Consider the following 14,339-nt stretch of genomic DNA (forward strand, 5'->3'; position numbering starts at 1 on the left):
TTTTAAATACTATTTTTCATGTTAAAACACTTTTACACAAGTTCATGTTTCCCGTGTGGTGGAGTTTCACCTTTTAACCCTTGTACAAAAGAAACAAGCTTATGTTAAGATACGTGATCCTAACAAAGTCGGGTTAAACGATGATGAGAGCCACCACATCATAGATCGGGCCATAACAACCCACATATTCAAATACTACGACATTTACACGCGTTATGACCTTTTATCCAACGATTTTCATGTTTTAGTAGACTTTTTAGATTCAAGAAATGGGTTACCGACTTTTAACCGACAAAAATCCTTTTAACCACTTTAGATATGATTAAAAACGAGTTTTAAACAATATACCTCTAGCTCAAGGCTAGGGAAGAATCTAGTCAAAAACGGCGTGGATAAAAGCAACTGCGCGAGGTCCTTTAGCTTCCGTTTGCTCCGGGCTTTGTTGTACGTGATCCCCGACACTAGAGTATGCTTGGAATGTAGAGACTTGATCCGAAAAATGGATGGATGGTTGGGTGTGATCTCGGCCGAGAGGGAGAGACAAGAGAGAGTGTGAGTGTGAGGGTCTTGAGTGTGTGTTTATGTGTGTGAGAGAGTGCTCTATTTATAGAGATTTCCAAGCGTTATCGACCATCGGATCTTGAGGCTTCTAGATATCCACGAAATGAATTAAATAATCAAAGGGATGTACCATCCAGTTCCATCCCAATGGAACCGGCCCAAGGGGGGTGGGGTCGCCCGGTTGGGTCTTGATTGTTCAGTTATAGTTCAGTTAAGTTAAAGTCGGTTACTTTAAGGTCTAACCCCGTTAGTTGTTTAATGTGTTATATTGCGGGTGTTAGGGTAATCAGGGACCCTAACTGGCTCAGAAAAAAAATACCAATAATAATTCTGGCAATATTTTTATGTTCCGGGTATTGTCCGGTTGTTCGGTCGGACAGGAATCCGTTAAAGTGCTTAAGATATCCTTTAAGCGTCGTAAGTAATATTTTTAGCGACACAACTTATTCAGCAAAGTGTCGGGAATAATTCTTTGTATTTTGGCACTTTATTAATTAGCTAGAAGTTAGTGTGTAAATAAAGGTGCTGTGTTCCGTGCTTAAGGTACGTTTTAGGCACATCCAATCTCTGTATCTTATTCCTAGAGACGCAATTATACAACCCTTGTATCTCTACACACACTATGGGTGTAGTAAAATAATTCTGGCTCATTCAGGCCTTTAGAGGCAGTGTCTGCCTGATGCTGGTTATATCAGCATGTTCAATAGGTTATCCGTTCAAATGCTACTGTGCTTTTGTGCATCATGTTTGTCACTAGAGTTCAGTAAATAAATAATGTAGTGACAGGAAAAATCAAAGTATGATGCAGACATGTACATGTATCAACAATCAAGTAGCAGTTTATCAGAAATCTCAGTTAAGCACAGTAATTAGGAAACAGTTAATAGCTAATTAAGTCGTACGGATACCTGGTTTTGTGAGGGTTGTCACATTCTCCCCCCGTTAAATAAATTTCGTCCCGAAATTTAAGTTCTGCTTGTAGATGCAGAGTTTTTAGGAAATAAGTGGGGGTATTTCTCTTTCATCCGGTCCTCACGCTCCCAGGTGTATTCAGGACCATGTCTGGCATTCCAGCGAACCTTGACGAGTTTGACACTGCTCCGGCGGGTCCTGTTAACTTTCCAATCTGTGACCTCGACAGGTGCTTCTACGAAGTGGAGCGTGTCGTCAACATGAATCTCGTCGATAGGAATGGCAACGTCAACTTGAGTTGGACTCTTCTTTAGATTGGATACATGAAATGTATCGTGAACACCATTTAGTTCAGTAGGTAGGTCCAACTTGTATGCTACGGTTCCAATTCTTTCTAAAATTCTGAAAGGACCAATGTAGCGTGGATTTAACTTCCCACGCTTCCCAAAGCGTGCCACCCCTTTCCAGGGTGATACCTTCAATAACACCATCTCTCCAACTTGAAAATCCATATGTTTTCGGTTTGGATCCGCATAGGCCTTTTGTCGGTGGCGAGCGGCTTCGATGCGTTTAAGAATCTGCGCAATCTTGTCTGTCGTCTCTTGGACAATTTCGGGACCGGCGAGCTGCCTATCACCTGCGTCAGCCCAACATAGTGGTGATCGACACTTGCGTCCGTAAAGGGCTTCAAAAGGCGCGACACCAATACTGGTGTGGTAGCTGTTGTTGTATGAGAATTCGACCAAAGGTAAGTGTTTATCCCAGCTACCGCCCAAATCCATAGCACATGCTCTCAGCATGTCTTCCAAAGTCTGTATCGTTCGCTCGCTCTGGCCGTCAGTTTGCGGATGGAACGTAGTGCTCAGATTCAATTGTGAGCCAAAAGCTTCTTGGAAGGATTGCCATATCCTTGACACAAACCTTCCGTCTCTATCAGAGATGATCGAGAGGGGTACTCCATGTCGTGCTACGATCTCTCTCAAGTTAATTTCCGCAAGTTTACTAGTACTGTCTTTCTCCTTGATTGGCAGAAAGTGTGCGGACTTTGCTAGGCGGTCAACAATCACCCAAATCATATCATGGCCTCTTGGCGTTCTTGGCAGTTTTGTAACAAAATCCATTGAGATTTGTTCCCATTTCCACTTGGGAATCTCAGGTTGTTGCAGAAGTCCCGAGGGCTTCTGGTATTCCGCCTTAACCTTAGCGCACGTTAAACATTTGCTCACGTAAATAGCAACGTCGCCTTTCATCCTAGGCCACCAATAGTAATTTTTGAGATCTTGGTACATCTTATCCGATCCCGGGTGGATAGAGTACCGTGACTTGTGCGCTTCATCGAAAATAACTTCCCTTAATTCACCAAATAGAGGAACCCAAATCCTTTTCCCAAAACATAATGTTCCTTCCTCGTTTGGCACCAATATCTTCTCCATCCCACGGAGATACTCTTTCTCAAGGTTCTCCTCCTTGAGAGCTTCTTTCTGTGCTGCACGAACGCGCGAGGAGAGATCGGTTTGGATTATCATTTCCATAGCCCTAACCCTTAGGGGCTTGATCCTTTCCTTACGACTTAAGGCATCGGCGACTACATTCGCCTTTTCTGGGTGATACTTTATCTCGCAGTCGTAATCGTTCAATAATTCAACCCATCGTCTTTGCCTCATATTCAACTCCTTCTGGTTGAATATATGCTGTAGGCTTTTGTGATCTGTGAAGATTGTGCACTTCGTACCATACAGGTAATGTCTCCAGATCTTTAGTGCAAAAACCACTGCGCCTAGCTCCAATCATGAGTGGTATAGTTCTTTTCGTGCACCTTCAGTTGGCGTGATGCGTAAGCGATGACCTTTTGACGTTGCATCAACACACAACCCAATCCTTGACGCGATGCGTCGCAATATACCACAAAATCGTCGGTACCTTCCGGTAGAGCTAAGATTGGCGCGTTACAAAGCTTGTCCTTCAACACTTGAAATGCTTCATCCTGTTTGATTCCCCAATCAAACTTTTTATCCTTCTGCGTGAGGAGTGTCAACGGTTGAGCGATCTTTGAAAAGTTCTCGATGAACCTTCGATAATAGCCAGCCAAACCCAAGAATTGCCGAATCTCGGTTGGCGTCTTTGGCGTTTCCCAATCTTTGATCGCCTCGATCTTGGTTGGATCCACGTGGATTCCATCTCCGTTCACCACGTGCCCAAGGAATTGCACCTCACGTAGCCAAAACTCACACTTAGAGAACTTGGCGTACAGTTGTTCCTTCTTTAGCAACTCTAGAATGGCTCTAAGATGCTGCTCGTGCTCAGCCTTTGTCTTTGAATAAATCAGAATGTCATCGATGAATACGATCACAAACTTATCCAGGTACGGCTTACAAACTCGGTTCATCAAATCCATGAACACTGCAGGTGCGTTTGTCAAACCAAACGGCACAACGAGAAACTCGTAGTGTCCATAACGAGTTCTGAAGGCTGTCTTCGGAATACTCTCTTCCTGTATCCGCAGTTGATGATATCCAGATCGAAGATCGATCTTTGAGTAGAAACTTGAACCTTGAAGTTGGTCGAACAGATCATCGATTCTTGGCAGGGGATACCTATTCTTGATCGTCAGCTTGTTCAACTCTCTGTAGTCGATACACATACGGAAACTTCCGTCCTTCTTCTTGACAAACAAAACTGGAGCTCCCCAAGGCGAGAAGCTTGGTCGGATAAAACCCTTGTCTAACAACTCTTGAAGTTGCGTCGACAGCTCTTGCATCTCAGACGGGGCAAGTCTATAAGGTGCCTTAGCCACAGGCGCGGCGCCTGGAACTAAGTCAATGTGAAACTCCACTTGCCTTTGAGGTGGCAAGCCAGGCAAGTCTTCTGGAAAGACTTCTGGGTATTCCCTCACGACAGGGATGTCTTCGATCTTCGGCTCAGCAGCCTTCTTATCCACAATGTGTGCTAGAAAAGCAACACATCCTTTCTTCAGACACTTTCTTGCTTTCAGGCAACTAATCATCCTTAACGGCGTCTCACGCTTTTCTCCATGAACAACAATGGTCTCATCATCGTCGGTCGGAATACGAATAACCTTCTCGTGACATACTATCTCTGCCTTGTTCCCGGATAACCAATCCATCCCTACTACCACGTCGAAGCTTCCCAACTGGACTGGTAGTAGATCGAGAGCAAACTCACGTTCTCCTAATTCAATCACACAGCCTCTGATCACATCATTGGCTTCTACCAACTTTCCATTAGCCAATTCGATTGCGTAGGGAATGTCTAACTTATTAGCGGCTAGCCCAAGTATATTCTTAAATTCTAGTGATATGAAGCTATAGTCGGCACCAGTATCAAACAGAACAGATGCATAGCGTTGATTTACAGGGAACGTACCAGTGACAACGTTGGGATCCTGGCGTGCTTCCCGTGCACCGATCTGGAACACCCTTCCACGGGCTTGGTTCAATCCCGGGCAATCCTTCTTGAAGTGCCCAACGTCACCGCATAGAAAACATCCTAATCTTTTTCCATTTCCCGCACCGTCCCCAACTGGCGGGTTGTTTTGATTGGCAGTTCCGGCTTGATTTGCATTGTAGCCTCGATTATTCCCTTGTGGGCGATTTCCCAAACCACCACGATTATCGTTTCTATTCATATATCCTCCCTGGCCTCCCCGGCCGGCACTAGCCCAACATGATTCCTTTGAGTGGCCCGGTTTTCCACAAGATTCACAAACTTTCACGTTACAATTGCCAGTATGGTGGCGTTGGCAGTTGTTGCATTTGGGCTGGGTGCCCTGGTACCCTTTCCCTTTCTTGGTACCACCAGCTGATTTTCCTTTCTTGACTGCCATACTGACGCCTTGTTTGAAGTTTGAAAACTTCCTTTTGTTATCTCCTGAGGATTCAACGTGAGTCTCTGTCTTCTTCACCTTGACTTCATCAAACTTGTTTAAACGAATTGCCTCCTCAGTGAGAGCCACGCTCAAATCAATGGCTTCCGTAATAGTTGCCGGTTTGGAGGAGGTCACCATGCTAATGATTTGGGGAGCTAATCCCCAAATGAAGCGCTCAATTCGCTTGTATTCAGGCGTGACCATATAAGGAACCACTTGAGATAGGTCATGAAACCTCTAGACGTATTCTGCAACCTTTGGTCCATCCATCTTTAGGTGCCAAAATTCAGTCTCCAACTTTTGAATTTCTGCGCGGGAACAGTACTTCTTGCGCATAAGCTCTTTCAATTCGGCCCAAGTCAGGGCGTAGGCGGCAGCTTCGCCTAGTGTTTGCACTTGTAAGTTCCACCAAGATAGGGCTCCGTCTAGAAACAACCCTGAGATGTAAGTGACCTGCTGGTCGAGCGCACATTTGCTCATGCGGATGGTGGAATCAGTCTTCTCTGCCCAGCGAACGAAAGCAATAGCACCACCTGTGCCGTCGAAGTTGATGGGCTTACAGTCCAAGAATTGTTTGTAGGTGCACCCTGCACATACATCATATCATAGGAATGGCATTAGCATTTGCTAAAGGAATCCATTTATGCCATGGTATGTCTTAATGACTTAGGTTTACCATGAGGAGGGTTTTGGTTGCCGTTGATGTTCGAGCTACTTCCGCTTGGTCCTCCTTGCGAGGCAGCATACTGAGCAATGGCGGCAGCAATAACTTGCTGTAGTTCTTCAGGAGTAGTGGGCATCGGCTGCGGTTGACGTCTTGGTGCCATCTTCTAAAGATGCGTACGTCGATTAGGCCATAATAAACATACGTATATAGTAATAGTAATAGCATATAACATCTCATGTCATCAATATATCACACACAACATCCCATGTCCCAACATCCCATGTTGCAAATATCATACATACAACATCCCATGTCACAAAACATAAATAAGAAATCAAGTGAACCGGATATGGTGAGAATACGGCGATTGTTATATATCGAGACCATAAAGTGTAGTAAGTGTGTCAGCACGTCACTGTATCATACAATCACAAATCAAATAGGGGCTACATCACCCCTGTCAAAAACATCATCACATCAGTGTCACATACAACCAGTACATCAACAAATATCAACAAAAATCTGTATCGTCAGATGGTCTCCAAAAGGCTGTGCAGTCACAATCGCGGTCGTCTCACCATCGCCTACCACTACGGTACCAATGAGCCCTATGCGGATGGGGGTGGGGGAGGGGGAAAATGAGCGAAAAGTAAGCGGCGTAAGTGATACCAGTCCTCCTCCATCGCCTGCTGAGTACGGATCACGGACGCAACCTGCTGCTCCAAGGTCGAAAGTCGGGCAGCAATGTCAGGAGGAAATGATCGAAAAGGCTGAAGAGATGAAGATGTCTGACCAAGATATGGACCAAAAGATAGCTGAGCTCTCTCGAGCTCCTGGAGTCGCTGTGTATGAGAATCATGCTGATGGACAAAGGACATCAAAAGATCCTCAATAGTATGGCCCAAATGAAATGGGTGGTATGGATCTGTAGGTGGCATGGCAGATGGGGTCGACCAAAGTAATGGCGTGCTGGTAAGATCGATAGGTGCAACAGAAGATGGGATAGATGCTATCTGAGGCATGAATGGCATGGTCATCGGTACATGACCGAAAGGGTGGGCTGAAGAGCCCTCTCCAGGCCCCGCTGGAGGAATAAATGATGGGATCTGAAATGAGAAATCAGTATGATGTGTGCCAGTGTGATGTGGGGGAAACGGTGGAACATCCTCGTCCGCCGGTATCCACCCGTGCTGTGCCTCCTCATCTGGAGGATCCATGTGCTCAGCAAAAAGAGCGTGCTCGGGCTCGATGGGTAAAGGATCGATAGGAGCAATAGCGGGGTCAACAGGTGCAATATCAGGATCGACAGGATCAATAACAGGATCAGCAGGTATGTCACCAATGGGTAAAGGAACAATGGGATCAGCAGCAACATGATCGCCCTCGATCACAGGAACATCTACAGGGGGAACAACATCAACAGGCTCAAGAGGAAAATCAGCATGAACAGGGTCATGCTCAGGTAAAGGGTCAAAAGCAGCTGCCTGCTCTGGGGCTATGGCAGGCTCAGGGTCGTCGAACGCCATGTCAAAGTCAAAATCTGGATCAATGGGACCGATAGGATCATCAGGGTCCCCCATATGCTCATCCATATGAACATACTCAATATCACGGTCTGGATCAAATCCGGGAGGGAAAACAGGGTCAGAATCCTCGATATCATCATGCTCAAACGCGTAACTCGGAATGGGGGCAGCTGAAGACGCCTGATCAGGGTCTGAGTTGTGAAAAAAATGCTGAATGCTCACCTCGTGAGACGGAGCAGAAGCCACAGACTCAAAAGAGTCTGGGACTGGTGAGTGGACGGGCGAGTCTCCAGCTGGAACGTCAGCTATCATCAAGAGACCGCCAGCAGGTAGAGGAGCTACGTCAGGATCCTCGTCCTCAAATGGCTCGTCCTCGTAAAGCTCGATGTCGCCGTTGGCATCAGCGTCTGGTAAAAGCTCATACGCCGGGTAAGAAGCAAGAGGAATCGGTGCCGGAATCGCAACAAGGGGAAGATACTCAGCAGGATCGCCATCAATAGGCTCATAGGCACCCTCGGGTAAAGCAAAGGGTAAGGAGTCATCAGTGTGCTCATCGGCGCCGTCTGGTAACGCGAACGGCTGGAAGTCGTCATCGTCGGTGCTAGTATAGTCTGAGGTGTGCACCTCATGCTCCGAAGACATAACATCGTCTGACACTAACGGTAGAGGTCCAGTGGTATCTGATCCACCTGTAGCTGGTGAATCCATGGGTCTGTAACATAACACAGAATAAGAACAAAATCAGTGAATCAAATAGTCACATAAGTTACCAGATAGTAATCACATAATCCACCTAGTCCCACTAGCCTCCCAGCCTCCCAGACTGTCCTTCCTAGTCCCACTAGCCAACACTCCTAGTCCCACTAGCCTCCCAGCCTCCCAGACTGTCCTTCCTAGTCCCACTAGCCAACACTCCTAGTCCCACTAGCCAACACTCCTAATCCCACTAGTCCGAACCTCAGCCTCCCAGACTGAGCCTAGAATAATGAATAAAATGTGCTCAACATTTGTTTGTAAAAAGTTTGTGGATCTGGACTTAAGTGGTATGCAGAAAAATGTTTTCGTGAGAGCCCTAGTGATCATAGTCTAGACTCGAGAAGGAATCCTAGTTCGCTATGATCAGAGCTCTGATACCAAGCTGTCACACCCTGGCTTTGCGGAAGCGTGGTTAATTTGTGTGACTTCTTAATACCATAGCTTAATCATAACAAAGCTATATGAATTTAAAAACCATGCAAGTCATCCATTAAGTTTTTGAAAACATCATACAATACCATTGTTTTTAACATGTAACCATAACCTTGTTCAGTAACATTACAACTTATAACAAAACATAAACGTGATTTAGGGATTGTGTCTTGTCCAGGTAAGAGACACAACCCTAAACCCTGATGACTTCATGACCAGTGCAGCAGAAAACGTTCCATACCGTGCCAGATCCGTTTAATTTCCTGAAATACATGTGATTTGAAAAATCAACAATAATGTTGAGCGAGTTCACGTGTAGGTGAGTATGTAAAACATTTGTGAGTATAAAAATAGTTGTGGTATGTAGCAGTGTAAGAGGACTTGTGATCATCAATGGTTTGCAAGGCCACTGACATATGTGAAGTGCAAATAGGGAGACTCAAACCTAGCAGATTTTGCCACGGCAAAGTATGTGGACAAAGTCACCCCACGGTCCGTTTCTAGTTTGGCCGGGGGCTGGGCTCGCTACACCCAGATAGATCTACCGCTCCTGTCCCTCGGTCCCTCCATGAGGACTAATGGCCCCATGTTGTTCCTATCCACTCACATGATCGTATAACACCTCCTTACGTTAAACATACCGTTGTAAAGTACTCGTAAATCATAGTAACATGTATTTCACCCCCGCAGTTAAGTAAACTGAAAACAGTTAGAGAAAAGGGGGACATGAACTCACAGTGAATGCGTATCTCTACCAAGTAATCCGAATATCCGAAGCTGTGCAACGACCTACAGGTGCTAATTCTATTAGACGGATGGCCGTGCCTTAGCTTTATAACTTATATTTTTAGGAGACGGTTAGACAACCGTTTCGTGTACATACTTGGTATTTTACTTTCCTTCCCAAGGATGGGGGATTTAAATACATGTGTATTTATACTATCTCATTAAGTCCCACTTAATATATTTTTATTTCTCATTCCAAAATATAATTATTTTTCTCAAAAATAATATATTTTCACTTTACATAATACTTTCCAAAATAATACGTTGACAACATACGTGTCGGTGAATATTTCCGCGTAATGCGTAAGTTACGTTTTAATGATTAGGTGGTAATAGAAATTACCGTTGGAACTTTTATGCTTGTCGTATAAGCGTTTGTATTATTTTGGGTTTGACAAGTTAGTAAATATTATTTTTACTCTAAAAATAATATTTATACATTTTCACAAAATAATCATAAACAGTGTTGTGAAAAAAATATATTTACCGAATATATATTTATCACGTTTAGTTTTGTGAAAATCCCACCTCCGATTATTTATAAATAAAGTTGTGGCGAAATATATTTGAAAACATGTCAAAGTAGTCTAACACTTGTAAATAATTCTAAGTGTTAGATTTTAGGAAAATTTCGCCAGAGTTTCCCCTGTAACTGGAGGTGGCCACGCTTTCAAGCGTATCATTTTCTTTTACAAAATCATCCCAACAATTCTTCAAATCAACCAAATCAATTTCCAACACATCAAACTAGTAGACTAGTATGTAAAATCGCATTATTACATGAACTTGTAGTTTTTCTAAAACTATTGTGTAGATCTCGTTATATTTAGTGGATCTATGTATAAAATAGTTTAGTCTTGCAAAAACCCCGTTTTTGGAACAAATCACTCTTTACAACTTCCGACAATTTTTATAAAAATTGTTATTTTGTCGGATCTTTCGTTTCACAAGTGTTTTTATTCTTGTAGTTTATAGAAATCATCTTTTATTAACATGTTATCCACTTTTATAAAACATGATTTTCTCGACACCCGGTCCTACGAATATACCACTTGTACATACGTAGATCGGCTCGTTTTAAATACTATTTTTCATGTTAAAACACTTTTACACAAGTTCATGTTTCCCGTGTGGTGGAGTTTCACCTTTTAACCCTTGTACAAAAGAAACAAGCTTATGTTAAGATACGTGATCCTAACAAAGTCGGGTTAAACGATGATGAGAGCCACCACATCATAGATCGGGCCATAACAACCCACATATTCAAATACTACGACATTTACACGCGTTATGACCTTTTATCCAACGATTTTCATGTTTTAGTAGACTTTTTAGATTCAAGAAATGGGTTACCGACTTTTAACCGACAAAAATCCTTTTAACCACTTTAGATATGATTAAAAACGAGTTTTAAACAATATACCTCTAGCTCAAGGCTAGGGAAGAATCTAGTCAAAAACGGCGTGGATAAAAGCAACTGCGCGAGGTCCTTTAGCTTCCGTTTGCTCCGGGCTTTGTTGTACGTGATCCCCGACACTAGAGTATGCTTGGAATGTAGAGACTTGATCCGAAAAATGGATGGATGGTTGGGTGTGATCTCGGCCGAGAGGGAGAGACAAGAGAGAGTGTGAGTGTGAGTGTGAGGGTCTTGAGTGTGTGTTTATGTGTGTGAGAGAGTGCTCTATTTATAGAGATTTCCAAGCGTTATCGACCATCGGATCTTGAGGCTTCTAGATATCCACGAAATGAATTAAATAATCAAAGGGATGTACCATCCAGTTCCATCCCAATGGAACCGGCCCAAGGGGGGTGGGGTCGCCCGGTTGGGTCTTGATTGTTCAGTTATAGTTCAGTTAAGTTAAAGTCGGTTACTTTAATGTCTAACCCCGTTAGTTGTTTAATGTGTTATATTGCGGGTGTTAGGGTAATCAGGGACCCTAACTGGCTCAGAAAAAAAATACCAATAATAATTCTGGCAATATTTTTATGTTCCGGGTATTGTCCGGTTGTTCGGTCGGATAGGAATCCGTTAAAGTGCTTAAGATATCCTTTAAGCGTCGTAAGTAATATTTTTAGCGACACAACTTATTCAGCAAAGTGTCGGGAATAATTCTTTGTATTTTGGCACTTTATTAATTAGCTAGAAGCTAGTGTGTAAATAAAGGTGCTGTGTTCCATGCTTAAGGTACGTTTTAGGCACATCCAATCTCTGTATCTTATTCCTAGAGACGCAATTATACAACCCTTGTATCTCTACACACACTATGGGTGTAGTAAAATAATTCTGGCTCATTCAGGCCTTTAGAGGCAGTGTCTGCCTGATGTTGGTTATATCAGCATGTTCAATAGGTTATCCGTTCAAATGCTACTGTGCTTTTGTGCATCATGTTTGTCACTAGAGTTCAGTAAATAAATAGTGATAGGAAAAATCAAAGTATGATGCAGACATGTACATGTATCAACAATCAAGTAGCAGTTTATCAGAAATCTCAGTTAAGCACAGTAATTAGGCAACAGTTAATAGCTAATTAAGTCGTACGGATACCTGGTTTTGTGAGGGTTGTCACAGAAACACATTGTGTTTCGCCATGTCGGTTTCGTCATAAAAATGTGTTTCGCCGATCCCTTTGTTCCGTCGAACCCATAACTGTTTCAGCAATAATAAACAATATCACAGAATCTTAATGCCCTAATGGTCGACATCTATCCACCACCGTCCAACCTTATTGGACCGAAATACATACTCAAGGTTTTTCATTGGACCTCTAATATCATTCAACCGATTGGACCTATTATTAAAAATCTATTTCCTAGCCGCACACCATATCCCCATGAATGTTACTGACTTTGTTTATTTTTTTGTAGTCTGCACCTCTAGATCTGTTTACTAAGCCGCCATTTTTATTAGTTATCATTCTACCCACCATCAATTTATAACGAACCAATCAATTATAATGAACTGACCAAGCTTATTGACATAGATCGGTTCCCTAGAACTCATTTAATTTGCCTTTTTATTAAATAACACAATCATCAACTCAAACAAATCACAATAATCAAGACTTCACATATTAACATGTAATCACTTTGAAAGGATAATATCAATAAATATGCAGTATAGACGACACGTGATGATCATTAACAAATGCAGCCAAACAGTAGTCAAAAGTATTTTAAATCATATAATAGGATAATGATTAACACTAACCACAGTGAACGAGGAAATAACTTGATCGTTCTTTGAGGATTTCGAAGTCACAAGGTTGCCGTCGATAGATGAGGAGCTCTAGGGTTTGAGAGTTTGGTAACCGTTCCCCTTATACATAAACCTAACTAATATAATTACGCATAAGAGTTTGGGCCCATACTGGGCTTTGTGGTGAACTGGGCCGGTGAAACATTTCTGTTTTGTCGGGATGCCCGTGATGAAACAACTCCAGTTTCGTCGATGGAAGTTATGGCGGGACGCTTGTGTTTCATCGGACATGATCAAAGTTTAAGTAAACAGAATAATGATATAGTAAACACCTCAATCACATAGAACAGGTAACATACCAAACAACCATCTCAGCATATATTTTCGTGTGTACAATTACAAGGCAAATAAGCAAACAACTAAACATTCAATCGTGCAATCAATCAATGCGACAGTAGAATCTCGGAAACTCGAGTTGTCACATTATCCCCAACTTGAAAGAAATTTCGTCCCGAAATTTAGAATGCGGTTACTGAGGAAGCTAGGTAAGTTGTATCGTTTACTGATTTCCCTGGGGTGTTACATCATCCCCCCGTTGATTTGGAATTTCGTCCCGAAATTCTGTAGTAGCTTCAGCCTCAGTAGTGGTTGCACGGTTTTCGAATAACTGGGGATACTTGAGTTTCATTTGGTCTTCTCGTTCCCAGGTAAACTCTGGGCCACGACGGGAGTTCCAACGAACTCGTACAAGAGCTATTCTAGTGTTCTTGAAGACCTTGACATCTCGGTCCGTGATTTCAATAGGTTCCTCGACGAAATGCAACTGTTCGTCGATAGCGAGTTCCTTCAAAGGAACTATGAGTGTCTCATCTGACAGACACTTCTTCAGATTTGACACGTGGAAAACGTTGTGAACTGCACCGAGTTCTGCTGGTAGGTTCAGTTTGTAGGCCACTTTGCCTATTCTTTCAATGATCTCGAACGGTCCAACGTACCGCGGATTGAGCTTGCGCCGTTTACCAAAACGAACTACACCCATCCAGGGTGAGACTTTGAGTAGCACTCGATCTCCGACTTGAAACTCGAGCGGTTTTCTGCGTTTATCAGTGTAGCTTTTCTGACGGTCACGAGCTGCTGCCATGCGTTGTCGTATCTGTGCAATTCGTTCAGTAGCATCAACTACCATTTCTGGACCTGTGATTTGACTATCCCCCACCTCTGCCCAACAGAGAGGTGACCGGCATTTACGTCCATACAATGCCTCGAATGGAGCGGCCTGAATGCTGGTGTGGTAACTGTTATTGTACGAAAACTCCACTAACAGGAGATGTTTTTCCCAGCTGTTGCCGAAGTCGATTACACACGCCCGAAGCATGTCTTCTAGAGTCTGGATAGTGCGCTCAGACTGCCCATCTGTCTGAGGGTGATAAGCGGTGCTCATGTCTAATCGAGAGCCAAAAGATTTGTGCATTGCTTGCCACAGTTCCGAAGTAAATCGTGCATCATGATCTGAGATAATAGAGATTGGCACTCCGTGCCACGAAACAACTTCTTTCAAGTATACGTCTGCTAATGTAGAGAACTTGTCCGTTTCTTTGATAGCCAAGAAATGAGCAG

The sequence above is a fragment of the Helianthus annuus genome, chromosome 6 (genome assembly GCF_002127325.2).
Source record: "Helianthus annuus cultivar XRQ/B chromosome 6, HanXRQr2.0-SUNRISE, whole genome shotgun sequence".
NCBI classification, from domain to species: Eukaryota; Viridiplantae; Streptophyta; class Magnoliopsida; order Asterales; family Asteraceae; genus Helianthus; species Helianthus annuus.